Source organism: Canis aureus, chromosome 32 (genome assembly GCF_053574225.1).
Source record: "Canis aureus isolate CA01 chromosome 32, VMU_Caureus_v.1.0, whole genome shotgun sequence".
NCBI classification, from domain to species: domain Eukaryota; kingdom Metazoa; phylum Chordata; class Mammalia; order Carnivora; family Canidae; genus Canis; species Canis aureus.
In genome coordinates, this window is record NC_135642.1 from 37287851 (window position 1) to 37312387 (window position 24537).

The 24537-nt window shown below is 43.4% G+C and overlaps 1 pseudogene; it reads right to left on the reverse strand.

Annotated features, from left to right (window-relative positions):
* Positions 1 to 664: 664 nt before the first annotated feature.
* LOC144302869 (cytochrome c oxidase subunit NDUFA4 pseudogene) lies at positions 665 to 22381 on the reverse strand (annotated as a pseudogene).
* Positions 22382 to 24537: the final 2156 nt, after the last annotated feature.

Consider the following 24537-nt stretch of genomic DNA (forward strand, 5'->3'; position numbering starts at 1 on the left):
CTCGACCACAGCCCCTCAGTTCCCTTTACCCAGAGTGTGAGCCAGTTTTGACCAAGCAGCGTGTCCCGAGGACTGGAACCAACTGTCCTGGGCATTTGGGGACCTGGTGAGCCTAGTGTGCCCACTGACCAGGCCATACCCCTTTTCTTCCCAGACTCATTGTCACTTGGAAGACAGGCCACGGACCCGCTGCCCTGGCCGTCCCTGCAGTACCTTGTACAACCAACATCTGCCTTGCTCAGCCCGTGGCAGCCTCATCCCCAGCTATGGATTCTGTCCATGCAAATGAGGCTTGCTCCAAACAGCTGGATCTTCTGGAACTTGCAAAAACCTGACATCTGCCTATGAAAGGAAATCCCCGGTGGGGCCCAAACCAAGAGCATGACACAGAAAAAGGAGTCGGGGAAGAGTGCAATTCAGGTTCAATGGAAGTTAGAGCTGTGAATGGTGACAGTAGTATTTCAATTGCACTAATTTCTCACCCAAGAGACTTCAATTGCAAGGAGGACCACAGAGCCCGTGGCCTGGGCTGACATCCTGGCAGGAGCAGGATGGAGAGTGGGATCCCACTCTGAGCAGCGGAGGGTGGGGGTGTCTGGGGATCTGAGAAGACAGTGGGGTTGCTCCTGAAGCTCCTGGTGGGTCTGGGCAGGCGTCCCCTGGGCTATGCACGGAGCTTCAGGCCGTCCATCTGCTTGTGCGTGCGGGGACCCTCGCTGGGCGGCCTGTGGGGAGAGTCTGGGGAGGAGATGGGAGGAGACAGGTCTCCTTTGGGAGGGGAAGCTTGTGAGGAGTGCCTTCAAGGAAGGGAAGGATGTCATCAGGAAAAGGCAGCGAGGACATGGGAGCAGAAGGAAAGGCTGGAGAGAGGGAAACAGCAGTTAGTTGGAAGATCCAAACCTGCCTGTCATCCTTGCTGCCCACCTGGGCCCGGCTCACCAGCCCCAGTTACCTCTCCCCCTCCTTTTGCCCGGCCACATTTTAGGTTTCTGCTGCTGGCCAGCCAGGGTTCTTTTTTTTTTTTTTAATATTTTTATTTATTTATTCATGACAGAGAGAGAGAGTGAGGCAGAGACACAGGCAGAGGGAGAAGCAGGCTCCATGCAGGGAGCCCAACGCAGGACTCGATCCCAGGTCTCCAGGATCACACCCCAGGCTGAAGGCAGCGCTAAACCGCTAAGCCACCGGGGCTGCCCCAGCCAGGGTTCTTATTGATCTTTTCCCTAAATGTCAGTGTCTGCTCTGAGCCCCTGGAGCCTGTCCGCGCAGCTCAGAGGGTTTGCTCCAGCCCCGTCTGGCCTGCTCACCTTGCACTACCCTCTCACCGCCCGCAGGCTCATCTCCAGCTGCCCACATCTGGCCTGGTTCTGCTGGAAACTCCGTCCCCAAGGAAGCAGGGGGACTAGGTTGCTCCAGAGCCAGCCAGCAAATTCCTGAAGTGTTAACAGGTTGGTTTTCATTAAAGACTTGAAAGCTCTGGACAGCCAAGCACGTCTCTTTGGGGTAATGATATTTGCAGGCCCCAAGGCCTGACTTCCGGCTCCTGGGAACAGTAAGCTCTCTGCCTCCCAAAGTCTATCAGTTTGGGTCCTAGAATCCTCGAAGCCCTTTCTACCCTTCTAGAAAACTCCAGAGCCTGGGCTCTTATATTAGCCAACTGTTATACATTAGACAACCAGCCAAGAGGGACTAGGGGGGACTGTAGGCCCCAGAAAATGCAGCCCAGCCTCAGGCCTGAGTCTCCAGCATGGCCAGCATCTCCCTCTGCCTTCTGCCCTTGGGGCTCCCCCTACCCCAGAGTACAGTTCCTGCCCTCTCACCTCACAAGGCTGCTGAGCAGGTGACTTGATGAGATTATGTAACCGTCAAGTGTTGGGTGCTGCTTCCCCAGTTCTTTGCGGGAGTTTGTGCTTCTTCGGTCTCAGGCTTTTATCTTTGTACAGAATTCCATTCAGGCCACCCCCTCAGCACCTCCCACCACGTAATTTAAAGGGAGGATCAGCAGGAATCATCATGGTTTTGACATTTGTGATGCCACGGAAGAGCCCCAGTTCCCCTCATGTGAACCCACGTGGGGCAGGCCTACTGCTCCCTTGCCCCAAGTGCCCCTTTCATGCCCCATGGGTGACAGCAACCAGGAGAGCCCACGTTTCTCAAGGAGAACCAGGTCAAAGGGATTGGCTTTTGCACATTTTCCCCTCCTGCATCCTCCTGCCCATCCCCTCCGACACTGGTGAGGAAGTTCTCAGATGAGGCATCAAGAGGCCTATTTTGGGATGCTGGTGGTAGGGGGTCCCACCTCCCGCCCTGAGCAGTGAGTCTGTGCAGTGAGGGGCACTGGAGCTGGCCTGTGGCACTGGCTGCAGCTTCCAAGTAGATATGCAGGCGGGCCAATTTGAGGATGAGCATGCAACACTCACCTTTGCAGCCTCTGCCCCTGGGTTGTGGCCGGGGGACTGAGGTCGCAGGAGTGCTCTGTGACTGCTAGTGTCCACTCCCTTCAGACTAAGACTCCTCTGTGGTGCTGAGTGGGGGGGTCTGGCAAATGCAGTCAAGTCCAGGCAGACCACTAGGGCAAGAAGGAGTGGGCAGGTATGGGAAGTGAAGGAATCTGTTTGCTCAGTAGATCAGCGTTCATGCATTCAAAAAATATTCTCTGCACCATGTGCCAGGCCCTGGGGATGGAATGGGGAGCCTGACTGTGCTGGTTCCACTCCCCCTTCCTGGTAGGAGAGTAGACGGGAGGACCAGCAATTGCCATACAGAACTACATACATGCGCCATGGGAGCCCATGACAGGGGCACTGCTATGGGTTGAATCATGTCCCCCTAAAGAAGACCTGTTGAAACCCTAACACCTGGGACCTGTGAATGTGCCTCTATTTGGGAATAGGGTCTTTGCAGATGTGATCAAGTCGAGGTCATAAGGGTGGGTCCTAATCCATCATGACTGTGTCCTTCTAAGAAGAGAAGAGACAGACACAGAGACACCCAGAGAGGATACCATGTGGTAAGGGATGACACCAGAAGCTAAGAGAAAGGCACGGCACACATTCTCTCCAGAGCCTTCGGAGAGAGAGTGGCCCTGCTGACACCTCGAGGCTGGACTCCAAGTCTCCAAAACAGAGAATACTTTCCTGTTCTTTAGAGCTACTAGGTTGATGGTACCTGGTTACAGTGGCTCTAAGAAATGAATACAGGCAGGTCACCTGTCTGGAGATAGCAATTTGGAAGTCTTTCACCTGGGAAGAATAATGGAAGCTGAGGACGTGGCTTCCAGAGAGCATTTGCGTGGAGAGAAAGGAAAAAGTGGCCGTGGACAGAGCCCCTAGAAGCATCCAACTATAAGGAGCCATTGGAGGAAAGAAATCTGTAGAGAAGAAGGGAGGCAGTGAGCAGAGAGGGAGGAGGGAAACCACAGGAGAGGTTGCACGGAAGTCACACAAAGAGTACATGACAAGGTGGACACGGCAGCAGTGTCAAATGCCAAGTAAGATGAGAAAAGAAATATATTCACCCAATTTATTGACGAGGAGGTCATTGATTATCTTGGCAAAAGCCATTTCATTACGAGAGGTAGGGGCAAGCCCAGATAGCCATGGCCAGGGAGGTTGTGAGTGCTGTGTGCATGGACAACTCTTTCCAGAAATTAGGCTACAGAGGAAAGGAGAGAGTGCATTAGATGAGAGTGAGGAAGGAGGAATAGAGGAAGGTTGGTTGGTTGGTTGGTTGGTTTCTTGTCTTCGAGATGGGAATTATGTGACCGTGTTACATCCCCAACAGCATGTGGAGCAGAGACGGAGAACAAGACAGATGGATGACAATGGTGCCAGTCCTTGAGAAGGACCCAGAGCCCACAGAGTGGGTCACCCCAGGAGGAGGAAGAGGGGGAAAAATGGAGGAGGTGGCTCCTGCAGTAAGGGTCCATGGCCCAGCATCGGGGACAGGGTGAAGGAGCACAACTGTAACAGAAGAGGCCCGGTGCCAGCATCCTCCAGACCCTCCTCCTCCTCACCGCCTTGGCCTGCTAAATGTCTGCATGTCCCTCCAAGGTCTGCTCAAGCATCACATCTCCGGGAAAGCCACCCAAGCCTTCCAAGAGGGACTCAGCACCGGCAATGTACACCCTCCCCGCACTCCACATTTCCTCCCAGCACTTTTCTAGAAACCGTGAACTACAGAGAGTTGAGAAATTACTCTCTCTGACTCATGGGATTCTGACATCATCTATCGATGCAAAGTCCCTGTGGCAGGCGAGGTAATGATCCTGTGAATATGTCGCCTGAAAATGTTGGGACAGAGTTTATAGATGAGATTAAGGTAATAATCTTGAGATAAAGGGATGCCTGAGTGGCTCAGTGGTTGAGTGTCTGTCTGCCTTTGGCTCAGCGCATGATCCCAGGGTACTGGGATCGAGTCCCGCATCGGGCTCCCTGCAGGGAGTCTGCTTCTCCCTTGGCCTGTGTCTCTGCCTCTCTCTCTCCATGTCTTTCATGAATAAATAAATAAAATCTTAAAAAAAGAGAATCTTGAGATAGATTATTCTGGATCATCTGGATGGGGCCAATGCAATCACAAGGGTCCATGTTAGGGCAGCGGTTTAGCGCCGCCTTCAGCCCAGGGAATGATCCTGGAGACCTGGGATCTAGTCCCACGTCGGGCTCCCTGCATGGAGCCTGCTTCTCCCTCTGCCTATGTCTCTGCCTCTCTCCCTCTCTCTCTCTCTCTCTCTCCCCGTCTCTCATGAATAAATAAATAAAATCTTAAAAAAAAAAGTCCATGTTAGAAGGAGGCAGGAGGGCCAGAGTCAAAAAAAGCAATGTGATAGTGGAAGCAGAGTGAGGGAGGGAGATCCAGAGATGCCATGCTGCTGGCCTCAAAGAGGAGGTAGCCATGAGCCAGGGAACGCAAGCAGCCCCCAGAAGGAAAGGCAAAGGCAAAGGCAAAGAAACAGGTTTTTCCCTAGGGTTTCCAGAAGGAACCAATGCTACTGACACCATGACTTCAGCCCCATGAGGCTGATTTTAGCCTCTGATAATAAATGTATACTGTTATAAGCCACTAGGTTTGTAGAAGTTTGTTACCAGCAGTAAGAAATGAATACAACCTTCGTTTTGTTTCAGTTTTAGCTTCCACCCACCAAAATGAACACAGTTCCCAGCCTCCACATTAGCCTCCACCCCAGCATAGGTGCTACGTGTCATACGTGTGTGTCTTGGGGAACGTACAGTGTTCCTTCATGTGTATATGTTTTATTTTATTTATTTCTTTATGTTTTAAATTTTCATAAATGTTATTGTGCTTTAGCTCTCACACTTCCTTACATTTTTTTTTTGTCAATTCTGCATTTTTACAAGCCTATCCCTATGGCTCTGTGCACACGCAGGGTGTCACACTTGCCTGTTATACAGGTTCCAGAGGACACATTGATAACAATCAACTTAGCACACCAAGATTTCTGCAGTTGCTCTGTTGCCACCAGCTTTCCTGGAGTGAATGTCCTCTTATATCTTCCTTATGGATGTGTGAGAGTATTTCTGGATTGTATACCCATTGGTGTGATCACTGGCCCATGAGAACGGCACAAAATTTATTCACTAAGTGTGGCCAGATGGCTCTTCAGATTAGATGCTCCCACCTAGGTAAGTGGCTCCTGCTCCTCTGCTTCTGAACCATTTTTGATATTCTCTGACTTTCTACTTTTTGCCAGGATTATGGGTGTCATAGTTGTTTGAGGGCCATGAGCTTGCATGTCCCTTCACAAACTTTGTAGCCATTGATATTATTCTTCCGTGAACAGCTTGTTTATTTCCTTTCCTAATTTATTAATTGGCATTGGGTTGTGTGTTAATTTGTACATTTGCAAGAGTTTCTTTTGTGTCATTCTATATCCATAGCCCATTTTAGCCATTGAAAAATATTACCTCCCAGATTATCATTGTTCAACTTATACATTATGTTCTTTTTTTATTATGTTCTTTATTGAACAAAAATTGTCAATTTTGACATAGACAAATCATCTCTTTTCTTTTTTAAGTTTCTGTGTTTGGTGCCTTGCATAAGAAATCATTTGCCATCCCCAGATGAAAGATATGCTTCTAGTATGTCTTCTCTAAATTTGCTTTTTTTGTTTTGTTTTTGGATTTTTATTTTTAAGTAATCTATACACCCAGCTTGGGATTTGAACTCACCATCCCAAGATCAACCATTGTTTGATCGACCAACTGTGACAGGCAGGTGCCCCTAGAAGTTTTTAGATTGACCTTTTGCATCCAGTTGGTGTTTACCTTTGCTATAAAGTTTTACAATCTGATCCACGAATGTTTTACTAATATTTTACTCGGTTCATCTCTAGATGATTCATAAATTCATCGCTATTGTAAATAGGAGTTTATTTTCTACTTAGTTTCTAATTGATTATTGATACTTAAAGGGAATGCTAATGAATATTGTAGGTTGATCTTATATCCAGCCATCCTGAAGAACTATTTATTTTAGTTCTATTAGTTTGCCTGCTGAATATCACCTTTTATTTGAAGATAATTAGAATTTAATGCTTTCTATTACAATTTTCATATTATAATTTTTATTTCTTTTCTTCTTTTGATTGCCTTGGCTGGGCCTTCCAATGTTATATTGGAGTAATACCAGTCACGGTGGGCATCCCTGCCTTCTATCCTCACAGAAGAGGAATATATCTGAACTCAAAAAAAAATTTTTTTTGTCGAGTATATTTGCTGTAGCATGTAAGTAGAGAAACTTTCTAAAGTTAAGTAGGTCCCCTTCTATTTTAGCCTCTAAGGATGTTTATCCTAAAAAGATGATGAACTTTTCAAATACTCTGTGTGCATCTGTTGAGACCTCCTGTGATTTTTCTCCCTTAGTTTATTAATGTAGTAAAATATATGGATAGATTCCCTGATCCTGGAGCATCCTTACATTCCTGAGATAAAACATTCTTAGTCATGATGTGCTATTTTAAAATAACTTGCTAATGGTTTTTTAAAAATTATTTACTTATCTGAGAGAGAGAGACTATGCATGCATGTGGGGCCTGTGTACAGGGGGTCAGGGAGAGAAAGAGAGAATCCCCAACTGACTCTGTGCGAAGCGTGGAGCCCAATGTGGGGCTCGATCCCACGACCCTGAGATCATGACCTGAGCCAAATCAAGAGTTGGACGCTCAACCGACTAAGCCATCCGGCCCCCCCTATTTGCTGTTTCATGAAGAATTACCACGATGTCAATAAGTGGAATTGTCTGAAATTCTCTTCCTGTCCTGTCCTTACCAAGTTTTGCAAGCAATGCAATAGGGGCCTCTCTCTTTCTGTTAGGATTTCTGTGAGCCTGGGCTCTTATGCTGCCGACGCCTGGGGAGTTGGCTGAGATAATCTCACCATGTGTTTTCCTCAAATCAAGGTTTTCCCCAGAGAATACTGGTGACATATGTGCCTATAGAGACTGACCCTGACCACCCCCTTCCCCAACCTTATGGGGGTCTAAGGATTCCACAGTGAAGATGTACTGGGCAGACCCACCGGCCCTTTGTACTTGTGTGACCAGTGACACTTGCTCTAGATCAAGCTGTGCCAGGGTCAGACTGGCCATGATGCAGTAGGTCAGTCTGGCACTGGGGTTAAAGGTCAGTCTGTGGGCAGTAAGTAACTAGTTCACTGCAGTTAGGGGCAGCCCTTGAGGGCTGGGGTCAGTGTTCAAGGATGGTTCATGCTCACAGCTAGTCTTCTGGTAGGGTAACTGGGATTAGGTTTGAGGTCAGCCTGTGATGAGTTTGGAGCCATTTTGTGCCTGGTTTTAAGCATCTTTGTGTGGTCAGGCTTGGCATCAGTCCTGGCGAGGGTTAGGAGTCAGTGTATGGCTGGAGCCATGGGCCAGAGACTGGCTCCCATGGGCCTGAGGCTGGCCTGGGCTCCATGAGCAGCCCTTGCTCCCCTCTGCACTGCAGGGAACCCCAGGTCTTATCACTGCTGCTGAACGAACAGCCTCTGCTCTGGGCATCTGTACAGCATATGCTCTGGCCAGATCCTCCTTAGCAGCCTGGACCATGGCAAACCTTGGCCTCGCCCCCTCCCAGGGGCTCCCCTCAGCTCTGGGGATGGCCAGTCACTCTGCTTCCAACACAGCCAGGTGGCTCTCCTGTGAGATGGCACTGTCCTGGTCCCCTGGAGCCCTCAGAGAAGCTGGAGGCCAACCTAGAAAGAGAGGAACAGGCCGTGGGGGAAAATGGGGCTGCCTCAGGCAAGCCCGAAACTGCAGGGACAGGCTATCCAGTTATACTGCTGTGTGGAGGAAAGAGTCCTGGGTTCAAGCCCTGCCTCACCCACTATGAAGGGAGAAATCTTGGGTAAGTCATCCCTTTCTCCAAACTTCGGTTTTTCTGTTTGCAAAGTGGGAATTAGAATATCTGACGAAATGAGACAGAATGTAGAAATTTATAGTTAAAACTATAGTGTGCAGGGCACCTGGATGGCTCAGTCTGTCAGGCATCTGCCTTCAGCTCCGGTCAGGATCTCAGGGTCCTGGGATCGAGCCCCATGTCTGACTCCTTGCTCAGTGGGGAGTCTGCCTCCCTCTCTCCCTCTACCCCTTCCCCCTGTTTGTGTGTGCTCTCTATCTCTCTGTCTCTTAAATAAATATATAGAATATATTTTTAAAGATTTTATTTATTTGAGTAGTACATGCTCAGTAAAATGGCAGTTTTCTTCAGTGTTAGTATTTAAGCCTAAAGATCCCAGGAGAAGTGTCTGTGGGACCCAAGTGTCTGTGGCACTGAATTCATGCCCAAATCCTCTGTCCTGAAACTAGAAGGGCAGCCATCCACCGTTGACAAAGCCCTGCCACGCACGAGATTTCATCTGATCCTCATGGCCCCTCTGTGTTGGAAGGTATGTTAGTCAGGCCAAGTTAGACATGCTGAGGTAACAAATAATCCCCTAACCTCTGTGACTTTTCACAGCAAACACTTTCCTCCCCCTCACCTCAGGTCAGGTGACTCTGTTTTGTGTCGTGCCTTAAAGCCACCAGGTCTCCTGTATCCTATAGCTATACCCTCTTTGTGTCCTCAGAAGAAGGAAATGGGCCTTCTGGAACACATGAATATCTGTAAGGCCAGGACTGGAATAACTTACATCCCTTGTCCCTACTTTCCATTGGGAAGAACTCCGTTACAGGGCCCTGGATCTGACTGCAAGGGAGCTGTGAATCTAGGAAGAAGAAATGGTAGGGTGGACACATAGCATTGTCTCAGCCACACAAGGCATTATCAGCCCCATCTTACAGACAAGAATACTGAGACTTAAAGATCACGTGAATTTCCCAAAATCACATGACTCAGAGGACCACTGACTCCCATTTTGGGACTCGTGCCATGAGGCCGCCAGCCTCAGTGTGGAGTGTTCTCGATGGCTTCTTTGTCCTTGCATATCCAGCAACATCCTCCCATGGGGCTCAATCTCACGACACTGAGCTCATGACCTGAGCCGAAATCAAGAGTTGGATGCTCAACCGACTGAGCCACCCAGGTGCCCCCCCATGACGACCTTTAAAAAGTGAGATCTATTTAAGACTGAAGATCCCGGGAGACAAACTGAAGCTCAGAGTGGGGTCCTAGTTTCCCACTTGCCTGTAAGTGGCTGAGCCAAGACTTCTCTGGGGCCTCTCTGACTCCCAAGCCTGCTCCCATCATCTGTGTTGTACTGAAACTCGGCCAGGCTGGGAATCGAACATCTGACCCCTAGGCCTTATGTGACCCACCAGGCAACACCTTTGTGTCACCTTAGACTTGCCTAGCATTGCCATCTGGAGAATATGCAGACCCTGCCAGGCCTTCTTCCCAGGGGGGAAGTCCAGGAGCAAACCAGTAGCAGAATCTATTAAAAAGGTCAAAATGTTGCATGAATGGAAGAGCTTTTGAATGCCCTACAAACTCTGCTTTTCTCCATTTTTCCTTCCTGACTTCCTCACTCCTCCTCAGTAGTAGAGTTAGGACAAAAGTCATGATTATTTGAGGGGCATAATCAGGGTCTGTCCCTCGGAAATGCCTCTCCTCCCAGCCTCCTGGGGTTTTTCCAGTTTGAGGGCTGTTCCCAGGGACCCCCAAGTAGACTGCCTCCATTTCCTTCTTCAGCGCTGGAAATAGCCCCTTTCTTCCTATTTGGATGGTCATGCTTAGTTGGGCTCTTAAATACGATCTTTGTTTGCAGTGCATTTTCAACCCCTCGCAGGTTCTATTTTTACTTCTCCAGCCAGAGGAGCTCTGGGAAGGCGATTCCAGCACAAAGAGCCCTAATTAATTTCCCCTGCCTTTAAATATTTTTTCAAAGTATGTGTTTAAAAAGGACATTAAAAAAAAAATTTCCATGACTCTGGAGGCAGATTCCAACATACTTCTCACCACTTTCCACTTGGAAAGCAACCTCCCTTGCCAGCGGTGGCCTGGCGTGCGTGCTCTGTTCCGCAGCTGGTAGTGCTCTTTCTCCTCCCCACTGAGCGGACAGACCGCCTTCTCCATCCATCTTTCAGGCCACAAGCCGCCTTCGGTTCCAGAGTCTGGGGGCCCAGGGAGGAGATGGTCCTGGCTAAGGGCCGGGCAGAGGTAGACGGGGGGCCTCTGAGGGCCAGAATCATGGAAGTGCAGGACTGGGCCTTTGGAAAAACCATCAGGGAGATTCTTTTGCCCTGAATCCCCATTCCCAGAAGGGCCAAGGAGCCAAACCATACATGTGGGACGGTGATTTATTATCGATCTGGCCATCCCATGCTTTGAAATGACACTCCTCACACTGGCCCATGTGCTCACAAGGCCATGGAGAGTCTGAGCGCATGATCCTAGGATGACAGAGAAGCTTCTGGGATCTAGAACATGGGCTTGGAGGGAGGCCGGTTTAAGCTTGGGGGGAGATTCTGGTGTTCAAGCTTCTCACTGAAAAGTTGTTTTGAAAGAGCAGAGGCTTTTTGAAAACACACGAGAAAGACCTCCCATTTCCAGCGCTCAGTTGCCAGGGTTGGGTTCCAGCTTCTGGGGATGAATCCTCAATCTCGGCAAGGAAGTCAGGCCTCGCAGACAGAGAGGCATCTCAAGTATTCGAGAACCCTGGGTATGAAATCTCACCTTTAGTGCTTCTCACTCTGGGATCTTAGGTACCATCTCTGGCAAAGTGCAAGTCCTCTTGAGTCAGCCTATGGAAAGTGCAAGTGACCGTGACCTAGGGACAGGCTCTTCTTCTCCCCTGTCCCTCCATTCTCTGTCCTCTTCTGCACCCCCTCTGCCTCTCCTCTCTCCAGGCCCCTTTCCCTCCCCTCTGTCTCGTCCCCCCCACCCCCTTTCCTGCTCCCTCCCAATTTCCTTGACTCCTCTCTCCTGCCTAGGGGCTCTCCTCTCCTCCTCCCAGGAGGCAGCCTCTAGACCCCATCCTCCCTGCGGTCTTGCTGTGAGAGTCCGACTCATCTGAGCATGCACTTCAGCTGCAGCTGGAGAAACACACTCCGGGATGGTCTCCACCCTAGGACTTCCCAGGGGCTCCCTCATAACACCATGATGACCTTTCCTTCTCCTTTCAGACAGAGCCAGGGGAGGCAGGAATTGGGGGCAGGCCAGAGGGAAAAACAGGTCTTCTCTTCATGACTGTAAACACTGAGAAGTCAAGGGGCCCTCAAAGACATGAGTGAGCCAGACGGGCTTGGTCCCTCAGACCCTGGGTCTCCAGACCCTTAGTTCAGCGCCCTGGAATGACCTCCAGTCTAGCATGATGAGCTTGGGCTGGGCCTATGTTCTCTGGTCACTTATTCCAGACAGCACGCCCCAGCTGTCCAGCTCCAGGCCCAAACCTGCATAGACAGGAACAAAGGTAGAGTATGCAGGGCTCAGGGAGCCCCTCACACTTGGGGATGTAGGGTCTTGGAAATGCAGAGACTCCTCACATTTGAGGACGTAGCCCCTCCCACTTGAGGATGCAGAGCATGCAGGGTCTCGGGGAGCCTCTCACACCTGGGGAAACCCTCACACTCATAGATGCACATAGCTGGGCATCGTACATGTGTGCATGGAGGCTGTGCTGTGTGGTGGTGCCCCGTGCCACCCCCCACCCCGCAGGACAGAAATATCCTACAGAGGACTCCTTGGGAGACACCCAGTCCCAGTAGCCTGCAGAAAATGTGACCAGGACAGACAAGCGTCAAGGAGATCTGACTTCAGAAAGGTGTGCAGACACACAGAAGCGACATCCATAAGCATGTGTGATTGGAGTCTCAAAAGAAGAAAAATCAGGAAACGGGGCAAACGCCTTATTAGAAAAGACAATGGCCAAGAATTTTCCAAAACTGTTAGGTAGGTTAATTCTACATTGTTAATTCTTGGTAATTCTATTCTATTTCACTTTTGTCCAGATTTATTGAGATAGGATTGACATACGACACTGTATAAGTGTAAGGTGTACACTGTGTTGGTTTGATACACTTACATATTGCAAAATGGTTACACTGCAGCGTTAGCTAACACCAGCATCACGTCACATATGACCATTGCTTTTCTATGATGAGAACCTTCAAGATCCACTTTCAAGTATATAATATAGGATTCTCATCACCAGGCTGTACATTCCATCCCCAGGACTTATCCATCTTATAACTGGAAGTTTGTACCCTTTGACCAACATCTTCCCTGTGCCCTCATCCTCAAGCTCCTGGTAACTACCATTCTAAATTCTAGGGTGTGTTTCTATAAGTTCAGCTTTTATGAATGGATAAAGAAGATGTGGTCTATGTGTACAATGGAATATTCCTCAGCCATTAGAAACGACAAATACCCACCATTTGCTTTGATGTGGATGGAACTGGAGGGTATGATGCTGAATGAAATAAGTCAGTTGGAGAAGGACAAACATTATATGGTCTCATTCATTTGGGGAATATAAAAAATAGTGAAAGGGAATAAAGGGGAAAGGAGAAAAAATGAGTGGGAAATATCAGAAAGGGAGACAGAACATGAAAGACTCCTAACTCTGGGAAACGAACTAGGGGGTGGTGGAAGGGGAGGTGGGCGAGGGGTTGGGATGACTGGGTGACGGGCACTGAGGGGGGCACTTGACAGGATGAACACTGGGTGTTATTCTATATGTTGGCAAATTGAACATCAATAAAAAATAAATTTATTAAAAAAAAAGTTCAGCTTTTTTGCATTTCACAAATAAGTGATATCTTACAGTATTTGTCTTTCTCTGTCTTTGAACTCAGCATAATGCTGTCAAATTTCATCCATGTTGTTGTAAACAACAGGATATCCTTTCTCATGTCTGGAGAATATTCCAGTGTGTGTGTGTGTGTGTGTGTGTGTGTGTGTGTGTACATCACATCTTTATCCATCATCCGTTGATGGACAGTTTCCTTATCTTGCTGTCATTAATATGAATAATATTAATTCTATTTTAAACCTGAAAGACCTAAGCATTCTGGTTTTAGAAGTTCTTAACTACTCTGCGTATGGCCCGTATAAATGCAGTGTGAATATTTATCTTTTCATCATCAATATTGACAATTTGTGCCCTCTCCTTTTGTTCTTGATTTGTCTTTCTACAGGCTTCTCAATTTCATTAGTCTTTCAAACAACTAACTTTTGGCTTTGTTGATTTTCTTTTAGTATTTATGTTCTATTTCATGAACATCTGCTCTTATATCTACTGTTTCCTTCCGACTATTTTCTTTTTTTTTCCCTACTATTTTCTCTAGGTATAATTCGCGATTTTTCTAACTTCTTGAGTTGAATACTTACATAACGGATTTTCAGCCTTCTTTTCATATGTGCATAAGGTTATACATTTCTCTCTAATCACAGTCTCTCCAATCACACATGTTTATGGATGTAGCTTCAGCTGTATCTTTAGGTGAATATTAGATAAATTGATTGGAGCCCTTCTTCTTTTCTGATATATGCATTTTAAGGCTATGAATTTTCCTCTGAGCATGGCTTTAGCTTCATACATTTTGATATGTCATATCGCCATATCATTCAGTTCTAATTTCTCCTGTGTGTTTTCCATCTGTATGAGCATGGTTAATTTTCAGATATCTGGGAATTTTCAAGCTATCTTTGTCTTCCTGATTTTTAGATTGAGTACACTATGGTCAACGGACATATTTTGAATCATTCCTACCATTTGAAATTTGTTGAGATTTGCTTTATGGGTTAGCACGTGGTCAACGCTGATAAATGTTTTGTGCATGCTTGAAATGAATCTGTTTTCCACGGATGCTAAGTGCAGGTTTTGTGTATGCAAATTAGGGAATTTTGACAACTGCGTCATCCTGATTTCTATCCTTATAGATTTTTGTTGCTTATTGCATCAATTACTGAAAAAGATATATTAGAGTCTCTCCTTATATTTGTGATTGTGCCTGTTTCCCATTAGCCCTGTTTATTTTTACCTCATATTTATTTTTATAAATATTAATCAGTTATTTTAAAGTTAGTGTCTGTCAACCCTAACATGTAGGTGCTTGTGGGTTTGTTTTCCCTGTTTTTCTTGTCTGTTTTTTTCTCTTGGTCCTAAAGTGGTACACTTAATCTTTCTGATTGAATGGGCTTATATGAAACTGTGTGGGCTCTGGATGGTGTCATCTTCCTCTGTAAGGGATTCACCCTATCCTCCAACAGCTAGGAAAGGGGCTGCCTGTCTGCCTCAATTAAGTCAAGGACTGAATGGACCTGAGGCCTGGTTTCAGGCTTTGTTAAGACTTGGTCTTCCTCTAGATGGTCTTTCCTTCCCAGTTATAGCCCTCCAGTGGTCCCAGCTGAGAACCTATGGTCATTCTTGGGTCCTTTACCCTTGGCAAATCCTAAATTTTGCTTGACTTCTTGCCCTGCATAGCTAAGAATTGGCAAATACCTCAAGGAGAAAGATATCACTGCCAAGTTCACTCCTCTGTGTCTCTACCGTCTCTTGGATCTTGACTTCTTGAGATCTTGGAAGCCCAGAACTGTGCTTTGTATTTCCCTGCTCTGTGAGACAACTAAAATCTCTGCAGGCTTCTATACCTCCTCCTTGATGACCAGAGGACTTCAGCCTCTCACCCTACACCAAATGTCCCAAGGGGAAAAGTCAGGACCAGATGTCCTTATCTTTCAAAGAGTTTTTTTTCCTCCAAAATCTTGGCCCCTTGAATTGTGGCTACCTTGGGAGTCTTAAAACTCTACCAAGAAATTTAAATAAACACTTTATCCAGCTTTTTTAGTCGGTCTCAATGAAAACCTCTATTTGACACAAGCTTCTGCATCATAGCCTAGAGTGATATCTTGTTATCCTTTAAAATCTTGCTTTAATGATTTTTGAGTCGATCAAAACTATTTCCCCCAATCCATTTTTGTTATTTTGTGAAGTCACATGCAAATAAAGCATATATACTTTCATACACTTTTCACTGAGTCACCTTATGCTGATCTCCCCAATCGTATTCTAATAAATGAACTTTACAACTTTCTTGCATGTGTAGTTTATAAACTGACATCTTAAGCATTATCATCTTTGAACTTCACCTTAATCCAGTAGAGTACACAGAGATACAATTTCCCATTTTGAAAATCATGATACCTTAGCTCATAAAATTCATTTAGTGGAGAAGTTAAGGAGCATTCTTGAATGAATGCTACTAATAAAGTGGAGGAATTCTAGCAAAAATTTAGTTATTTTCAATCCAAGTCCAGCCACCATTCATGCTCCTTTTTAAATTGTGGGCTCCCTGAAGCCAGAACCTTCTTCTGTATGTTCCATCAGGCTCACCAGGGGTCGGAGTACACAACAGATGCTCTAGGGATGCTTGCTGAATTGATTTATATTGTGTTGCAGCAGCTGATGAGGAAGGGAGGCTCCCAGCCTGACCCTGGCTCTAACTATTGCATCAGATTTTTATTTAAAAGGAACTGAGAATAATAAATTAATTTCTGGTGCCAAAAGAAACCCACAGGAATTTATGAGAACTACAACAAATTCACTAAAATTCCTACTCAGTATTTGTTTTCTCTGTCTTATATTTAGGCACATCTGGTGATAACTAAATCAGATAAATCCGCCCCTTCTCAGACAGGCAGCTTAACCCAGCAAAAAACCCCAGTAACCATCCCCCCCCCTCCACAGCTCTCCCTCCCTCCTGCAAATAAAGCAAGCTGACATCATTAAATGGGTCCTGTTATGGTTGAAAATGACAGGCATATAAATTGAAGCCGTTTCTGAAATAAGTCATTCAGAAGTCCAGGGGTGGAGAGAATACAACCTTTATTTTCAACATAGATTCTGAAGCATTTTGAAAAGGGAAGAAGAACTGTCTATGAAACCTTCCCGAACCAGTCAGGAAAGACTACAGATATGTTGAAGCAGATTACCAGTTAGCTTGTCAAAATTTGGAAAAAAATTGTGTCCCCTCAGTCTGGGTCATGGAATTCAAGTAGGCTTGATGAGTTACCAAGTTGAGACAAACACAATTCTCGACAGAGGCTTTGACAGGGTTTGGGGAAAATATTCTTCATTTGTTAAAAAGTAGAAATGCAATTTCTGTTGTTTGCTCATTCAATGAAAATTTCTAAACTCCTGTCTCAAATTCAGCCTGATTCACATCTGTCCCGAGCACAAAACCGCAATCCATGAAGGAGGTCAAAATTGTCAACATTGTTTAGAAAATGGGCTGCCAGGCAGACTCAAGCTTGGCTTGCTGGATTTTTAAAATTGTTTTAATCAACTTTATTGAGGCACTATTTATACATATGTGCATTCATGCTCACATGTGTATATGCATATATACAGTAAAAGGAACCTATTTAAACTACGTAGTACAAAGAATTTGAACAAATGTATACATTCACGTAAACACCATCAAAGTCAAAATGAAGTACTTTCCTCACCCCCTCCCCCAAAGTGTGCTTGTGCCCTGTCCCGGTCCATCAGAGTGATTGACAACCAGCCCTAGGCAACCACTGATCAGCTTTTTGTCACTGTAGCAAAAGATTTGTTTCTGGAGTTTCTAGCATTTCAAATGAATGGAATTCTTAGTATGTGTTCTTTTATAACTGGCTGCTTTCACACAGCATAATTATTTTGGTATCCATCCATGTGGTTGTATGTTTCAATAGTCATTCCTTTTTATTGCAGATTAATAGTCCATATGCGTGAACCACAATTTATTTATCCACTCACTACTTTATGGACATTTTGGTTATTTTTAGTTTGGGGCTTTTATTAAGCTCCTAGTAAACATTTATGGGTGAGTCTTTCATGGACTGGGGTCTTCATGATTCTTAAGAAGTGCCTACAAGTAGGATTGCTGGATCATGTGCTAGATGCATGCTCAACTTTATAAAAACTGCCAAAATTTTCTAACGAGGCTATACCATTTTACACTAACACCACTATTCCCCAAGCTCTACATCTTTCCAATTCCTGAAATTGTCAGGTTTTTAGTACTAACCACTCTGGGGGCTGTGTAGTTGTAGCCCACGGTGGTTTTTAATTTTCCTGTCCCTGATGGCAAATGATGTCAGGCATCTTTTCACATGCTTTTTGGCCACTCATTTACATTTTCTTTTGTAAAGTGTCTCTCCCAATCCACTGAACATTTTTAGGTCGATTTTCTGTTGTTATTGGGTTATGGCAGTTCTTCCTATATTCAGGATAGAAGTCCTTTGTCAGATAGATGATATGTCAAGTGAATATTTTCTTCCAGCCTGTGGCTTGTCTTTTAATTTATTAAAGATGTTTTTCAAAGAGCAGAAATTTTTAGTTTTGGTGGAGACTGTTCTGAACTGAATTCTCGTTCCCCTAAAATTCACAGTTTGAAGCCCTCACCCCCAAATGAAGCCCCATGCCCCCCCACCCCATATTTGGAGATGAGGCTCTTCATCTGATAGAACTGGCATTTTAGAAAAAGAGAAAGAGACACCAGGGCAAATAAAAGGCCATGTGAAGATAAGGCAGCCCTCTGCAAGCCAAGGAGAGTCATCACTAGAAACCAACCTACCAGCACCTTGATGTTGGGCTTCTAGCCTCCAGAATCCTGAGGAAATCCAATTCTGTTCCTTCAGCGCCCCCAACCTGTGGAGGAAGCCCTTGCCGACCAATACACAGACCAAGGGCTCCATTTTTTTCTTTCATGGTTTTTACTTTTTAATTCCTAGCTAAGAAATGCTTGCCTACCCCAAAGTTGCAATTTTTTTCTCCTATTTTTTTCCTGTAAGTCTTATAATTTTACCTTTAGGTCTCTTACCTATTTGGGCTCATTTCTATGCGTGGTGTTCAGGAGGGATGGATGTTCATTTATCACCTCCACCCCATACAGACATGGAGCTACTCCAGCACCATGTGTTAAAAAACTGTCCTTTCCTTTATTGAAATATGTCAGAAATCAATGGAGCATGTATCTGAGTTATCTTCACTCTTTACTCTGTTCCACTGTGACTAGTTTAGTGCCAGCACCACAACTCTCTTGAGCTTTATAATAAGCACTGAACTCGGGTAATATGAGTCTTTCAACGCTTTTTTTTTTTTTCATCTAGCTTGTCTTTCGTATATTCCATATACATTGCATATTCCGTATGCCTTCCATACTTTCCATGTACATTCCAGAATATGTTTGTCAATTTTTTAAAAAGAAGTGGAGGCCTGTTGGGATTTCATTGGGATTGCTTTGAATCTATTGGTCAATATGGAGTGGATTAATATTTTAACAGTATTCCAATCCACGAACAGAATATAGTTCTCTGTTTATTTGGGTCCTCTTTGATTTCTCTCAGCGATGATTTATAGAGTACGGGCCTTGCCTATATTTTGTCAAAGTTATCCCCCAAATATTTCCTATTACTGGATGACACCATGAATGTTCTTTTGTTAAGTTTCGCTTTCTAGCTGTTGTTGCTAGAGAAAAGTAGTTGATTTTTGCATATTGGCCTTGCATCCCCTCATCTTGCCAAAGTCGCTCAGTAGTTCTAGTAGCCTTTCTTAAGAAGATTCCTTAGGATTTTCTGTGTACACAATCAGATCATCTATGAATGAAGACATTTTTGCTCCTTCCTTTCCAATTCAGGAGACCTTTGTTTCTCTCTCTTGAATTAATGCACTAGGTAGGTTCTCTAGGACAATGTTGAACAGAAGTGGTAAAAGCACCCATTTGTCTTATTTCTCACATTGTTAGGAAAGCACACAGACCTTTATCATTAACTGATCCTCTTCATCAAAATAGAAAGTTCTTTCTATTGAGAAGTTTTATCACAAATTACTGTTGAATTTCCTCAAATACCTCCTCTGCATCTATTGAGATGGTCATACAATTTTTATTCTTCATTCTACTACAGTGGTGAATTACATTGATTTTTAATGTTAAAATATTACAGTTAATGATTGTCTTCCTGAGATAAACTCTATTTTTGCCTTTGTATTATCCCTTAAGATATCACTAGTACTATTTTGTAAGGATTTAAGGATTAATAATCTATTTTTGTAAGTTGTATTTTGTTTATATTTTGTAAGGGGTTTTAAGTATATGTTCATGAAGAATACTGGTCTAGAGTTGTTTTTTTTAAATAATGTCTTTAGGTAGTTCCAGTATCAGGATATGATGATCTCATAAAGAGTGGACCGTGTTCTCTCCTCCTTTTTCTAAAAGAATTCATTTAAAATTGGTATTATCTCTTTCTTAAATGTTTGCTGGAATTCACTGGTGAAGCCATCTCGATCTGGAATGTTTTGTTTGGTCTTGGAAGGAAGCTTTTAAATTATTAATCCAATTTTAAAATGAACTATGTGTTGTGCTTAAGTTTCCAACTTCAGTTTCAATTTCAACGTTACTCAGATTTTAGCAAAAACTATATGCAGAAGCAGAACTAAGAGACCCTCAAGTGACTTAATTAAACACCATACATTCAAGCAATTATTTTTTTTAAAAGCTAAATGGCAAAAGCAAACTTAAAAGGTGTAATGGAAAAATCCAAAAAAAAAAAAAAAAAGGTGTAATGGGATAGACAACCTGAATCCCTGAATCAATCTTTTTCTCTCCCTAAATCAAGATCAGGTGTCCTTTGATCTCTGACATTCCAGGGTTTCTTGGAGAAATACAGACAGCCAAACCCAGGGTTGCCCAATGGAAAGTGGCTTGATGATGGTGTGACCAACTGGCATCTTGTTCTCTGGCTCTCCCTGGTCAGAAGATACAGTATTCATCATCAGTATGCTTCCATAGTTAACGTCTTGGTGAGCATAACTCTATTTACTGCTTTTTGCTCTATGTGTGCTTATCAGTTTAGGGGGAAGTAGCCAAACATTTTATTTGTTTATGTTCTTTACATGGTGCCAGCCATATTAGTCAAAGCAGGCCATCATAGGTAATACAAATCGCTCTAAGTATGAGAGGTATCACTCACAAAGTTTGAGACACATTCAAAGCACACATCAGTCTATGATGGGTTTCTTCTTCTTTTTTTAAATATTTTATTTATTTATTTATTTGTGAGAGATACAGAAGAGAGCCAGAGACATAGGCAGAGGGAGAAGCAGGCTCACAACAGGGAGCCCAATGTTGTACTCGATCCCAGGACCCTGGGATCACACCTGAGCCAAAGGCAGACACTCAACCACTGAGCCACCTAGGTACCTCCCTTTTTTTTTCTTCTTGAGTAAGTTGTGTTTTAAGCAATTGGTCATTTCATCCAATTTGTTGATTTTATTGGCATGAAGTTGTTCATCACATTCCCTTACTATTCTGTTATTTACTGTCTCTAGATTCTGTGGCTAGCTTCTTTCATTCATTACATTAGTAATTTCTCTCTCTCTCTCTCTCTCTCTCTCTCATCTCTATCTCTATCTCTATCTCTATCTCTATCTCTTTTATTCTCTAAGAATCTTGCCATAAGTTTTTCAATTTATTGGCCTTTTCCGAAGCCTGCTTTTGATTTTGTTGAAGTCCTTAATTATTTGTCCATTTTCTATTTCTACTCCTTATTCTTTCTTTCTTAATCATTTACTTTGGGTGTCATTTGTTCTTCTTTTCCTAGTCTTTTTTTCCCCAGAATGAACCTAGAAATATTGATAAAATACCTTTCTAAAATAAACATTTAGAGGCAAAAAATTTTCATCAAGTAGTATCCCACAAATTTTATGTTGAGTTTTCATAATCCCTTACTAAGATATCTTTGTAAATATCCCTTGTGATTTAATTTTTGAATCAAGGGCTTTTGAATCAAGAAGTGTGTAGTTTGGGGGACCTGGGTGGCTCATTTGATTGAGTGTCTGACTCTTGATTTTGACCCAGGTCATGATCTCAGGGTTGTGAGGTGGATCCCCACAGAAGCCCCCCCCCCCCCCCCCGCAATCAGCTGGGAGTGCGCTTTCCCTCTCCTTTTCCCTCTACTCCTCCCCATGCTCTCTCTCCCTCTCTCTCTCTCAAATAAATAAATAAGTCTTAAAAAAAAAAGAAATGGATTGTTTAATTTCTACATATCTGGGGGTCTTAGATATCTTTCTGTTACTGATTTTTGGCTTAATTCCATTTTGTTGAAATTAAACAGACTTTGTTTTTAGTCCTCCAGATATACTGAGATTTATTCTATGGCATTCTCGTGCATGCTCCATGTGCACTTTAAAAAATTGTGCGTGCTGTCATTAAGTGGATGCTCAATAAATGTCAATTAGGTCAAATTGGCTCAAAGTGTTGATCAGGTGTTTTTTATGTTTACTGATTTATTTTTATTTTTGTTCTGTCAGTAATTGAGAGGAAAGTATTGAAATCTCCAACAATAAGTATGGGTCCACCTATTTATCTTTGAAGTTCCATAAATTTGGTTTCATTAACTTTGAAATTATCTTAGTAAAAGTATGTGCATTTAGGATTTTGTATTTCTCGATGAGTAGTGCTTTATTATAATTAAATATTCATTTTTATCTCTGATCATATCTCTTTTCTCAATACCACGTTTTCTTTCCCTTTTTAAGTTGCAGATTTTTATTAATCAATGTAAACCCCAACACAATACACCAACATGATTTCATGCATTTAGAGGGGAAATATTTCCTGGACAAGTGGACAATTGTGCAGATGGCTTCTGGAAGACCTTCTTTCTAAGCAGCATTCTAGTGAAACATTTCACTTACAAGTCTGGACCTTCCATCTTCACTTTGCCATAGTCTACACTCATTGAATGGAACTTGTATTGCTCATGGGGATCCCATTTGTTCCAAGGTTCTGGGTTATTCTTCCTATCCTAAATGACATTGGGATTGAACAATGCCAAGTGTAAGACATACAATGCTGCTCCAGTACCTCCTGCCCTAATAAATATGAAGAGGAGGATCAAGCTCGGGTGTGTTTTGGCCTGACCCAGGATCTGGTGTAACATAACTGTGGCAGAGGCCTCTGATCCACAAGGAGAAAAGATCAAATCTGCAAGGCCTGGCACTAAGTGGTCCTACACCAAGATGAACAGGTGTCCAAAGCCATCCAGCTATTTTTTCTGATAATAATACAGTCCCACATGTCTTCTTATTTTTGTCATGGTGTATCTGATTCCATCCTTTTACTTGCAAACTATCTGTGACTTTACATTTAAAGTAGATTTCTTGTAGACAGCATATAGTTGGATCTACCTTTTTATTCTGATAGTTTTTATTTTTAAATTGGGGTATTTAGACCATTTATATTTAATGTAAGTTTTGGTGTGAATCTATCATCTTGTTTCTTTCTTTTTTTTTTTTTTTTAAGGTTTTACCTATTTATTCATGAGAGACACACAGAGAAAGAGGCAGAGACATAGGCAGAGGGAGAAGCAGGCTCCCCACAAGGACCCTGATATGGGACTCAATCTCAGGACCCCAGGACCATGACCCGAGTAAAAAGCAGATGCTCAAACACTGAGCCACCCAGATGCCCCTACCATCTTGTTTCTTATTTCCTATTTGTCCCACCTGTTCTTTGCTTCTTTTTCCTTCTTTCTCTGCCTTCCTTTGGGTTAATTAGGTGTCATTTTCATTTCATTCAATCTCCACTATTGACTAATTTAGATACACTTTATTTTTTTTTAGTGGTTTCTCCACAGCTTACAATAGAAAATTTTAGTTCATTGCAGTTCCCCTTTAAATCAAATTATATCCTTTCAAGTGCAGTTTTTTACTCTTACAACACTATACATTCATTTCTGCCTCCTATCCTTTATGTTATTATCATCAAACATTTATTCCATTTTCTTTTAAAGAACTTAAAGAATAAGGAAAACATTTACTAACATAGTTACACATTTTTTTATGCTCTTTACTTCTTTCAATAGATCCAAATTTATAGTTGGTACCATTTTTTTCTTCCTGAAGAATTTCCTTTAATCTTTCTTGTTGTGTGGTTCTGCCAGTAATGAATCTATCAGCCTTTGTTGCCTGAAAAAGTCTTTAGTTTGTTTTCATTTTTAAAGAATACTTTCTCTAACTACAGAATTCTATATTGACAGAGTATTTCTTTTTTTTCTTTCAGCACCTCAAAGGTCTCTTTTCTTGTTTTCTGGTTTGCACAGCTTGTGACAAAAAGTCTGTGTGGTATTGTTATCTTTTATTCTTTGACATAGAGTGCCTTTTTATCTTTAGATGTTTTTAATAATTTCATTATTGGTTTTCAACAATTTGATCATGATGTGCCTTTGTCTGGCTTTCCTTATTTTTGTTCTGCTTGGGATTTATTGAAGTTCTTGGATCTACAAGTTTACATTTTTTCATCAAATATGGAAAAGTTTTGCTAATAGTTCTTTAAATATTTTTCTGTCCCTTTTCCTCTCCTCTGGAACTTTAGCAACATATATGTTAGATTGTTTATGCTGTCCCATAGGTCACTGTGGCTCTTTATTTATTGCTCAGTCTTTTTAAAAACTTCTAAGCTTGAATTTAGACAGTTTCTATTGCTATGTCTTTAAGTTCATTGATGCTTTAATCTATTCTTAATCTACTCTTAACCCCATCTAGTGAATTTTTCACTTCACATATTGTATTTTTGCCTCTAAAAACTCTATGTAGGATTTTTTTATCTTCTGTTTTTCATCATTATATTCATATTTTTCATTAGGGCCTTGAACATACTGAGCATTTTTTAAAGTTTATTTATTTATTTAGTAATCTCTATACCCAGTTTGGGGCTTGAACCCATGACCCTGAGATCAAGAATCACGCACATGTTCTACTGACTAGGCCAGCCAAATGCCTCTTGAGCACATTTATAGCAGCTTTTATTTATTTGTTTAAGATTTCATTTATTTATCCATGAGAGACACAGAGATTGGCAGAGACACAGGCTGAAGGAGAAGCAGGCTCCGCACAGGGAACCCAATGCAGAACTCAATCCCAGGACCCCAGGATTATGACCAGAGCCAAAGGTAGACGTTCAACCACTGAGCCACCCAGGCGTCCCTATAATAGCCCTTTAAAGAATCAGTCTTTAACAGTCTAGTCTTTAAAGAGTCTAACCAGTCTACTGACTGATTTTCCTCCTCACTTTGAGTCATGTTATCCTGTTTCTTGG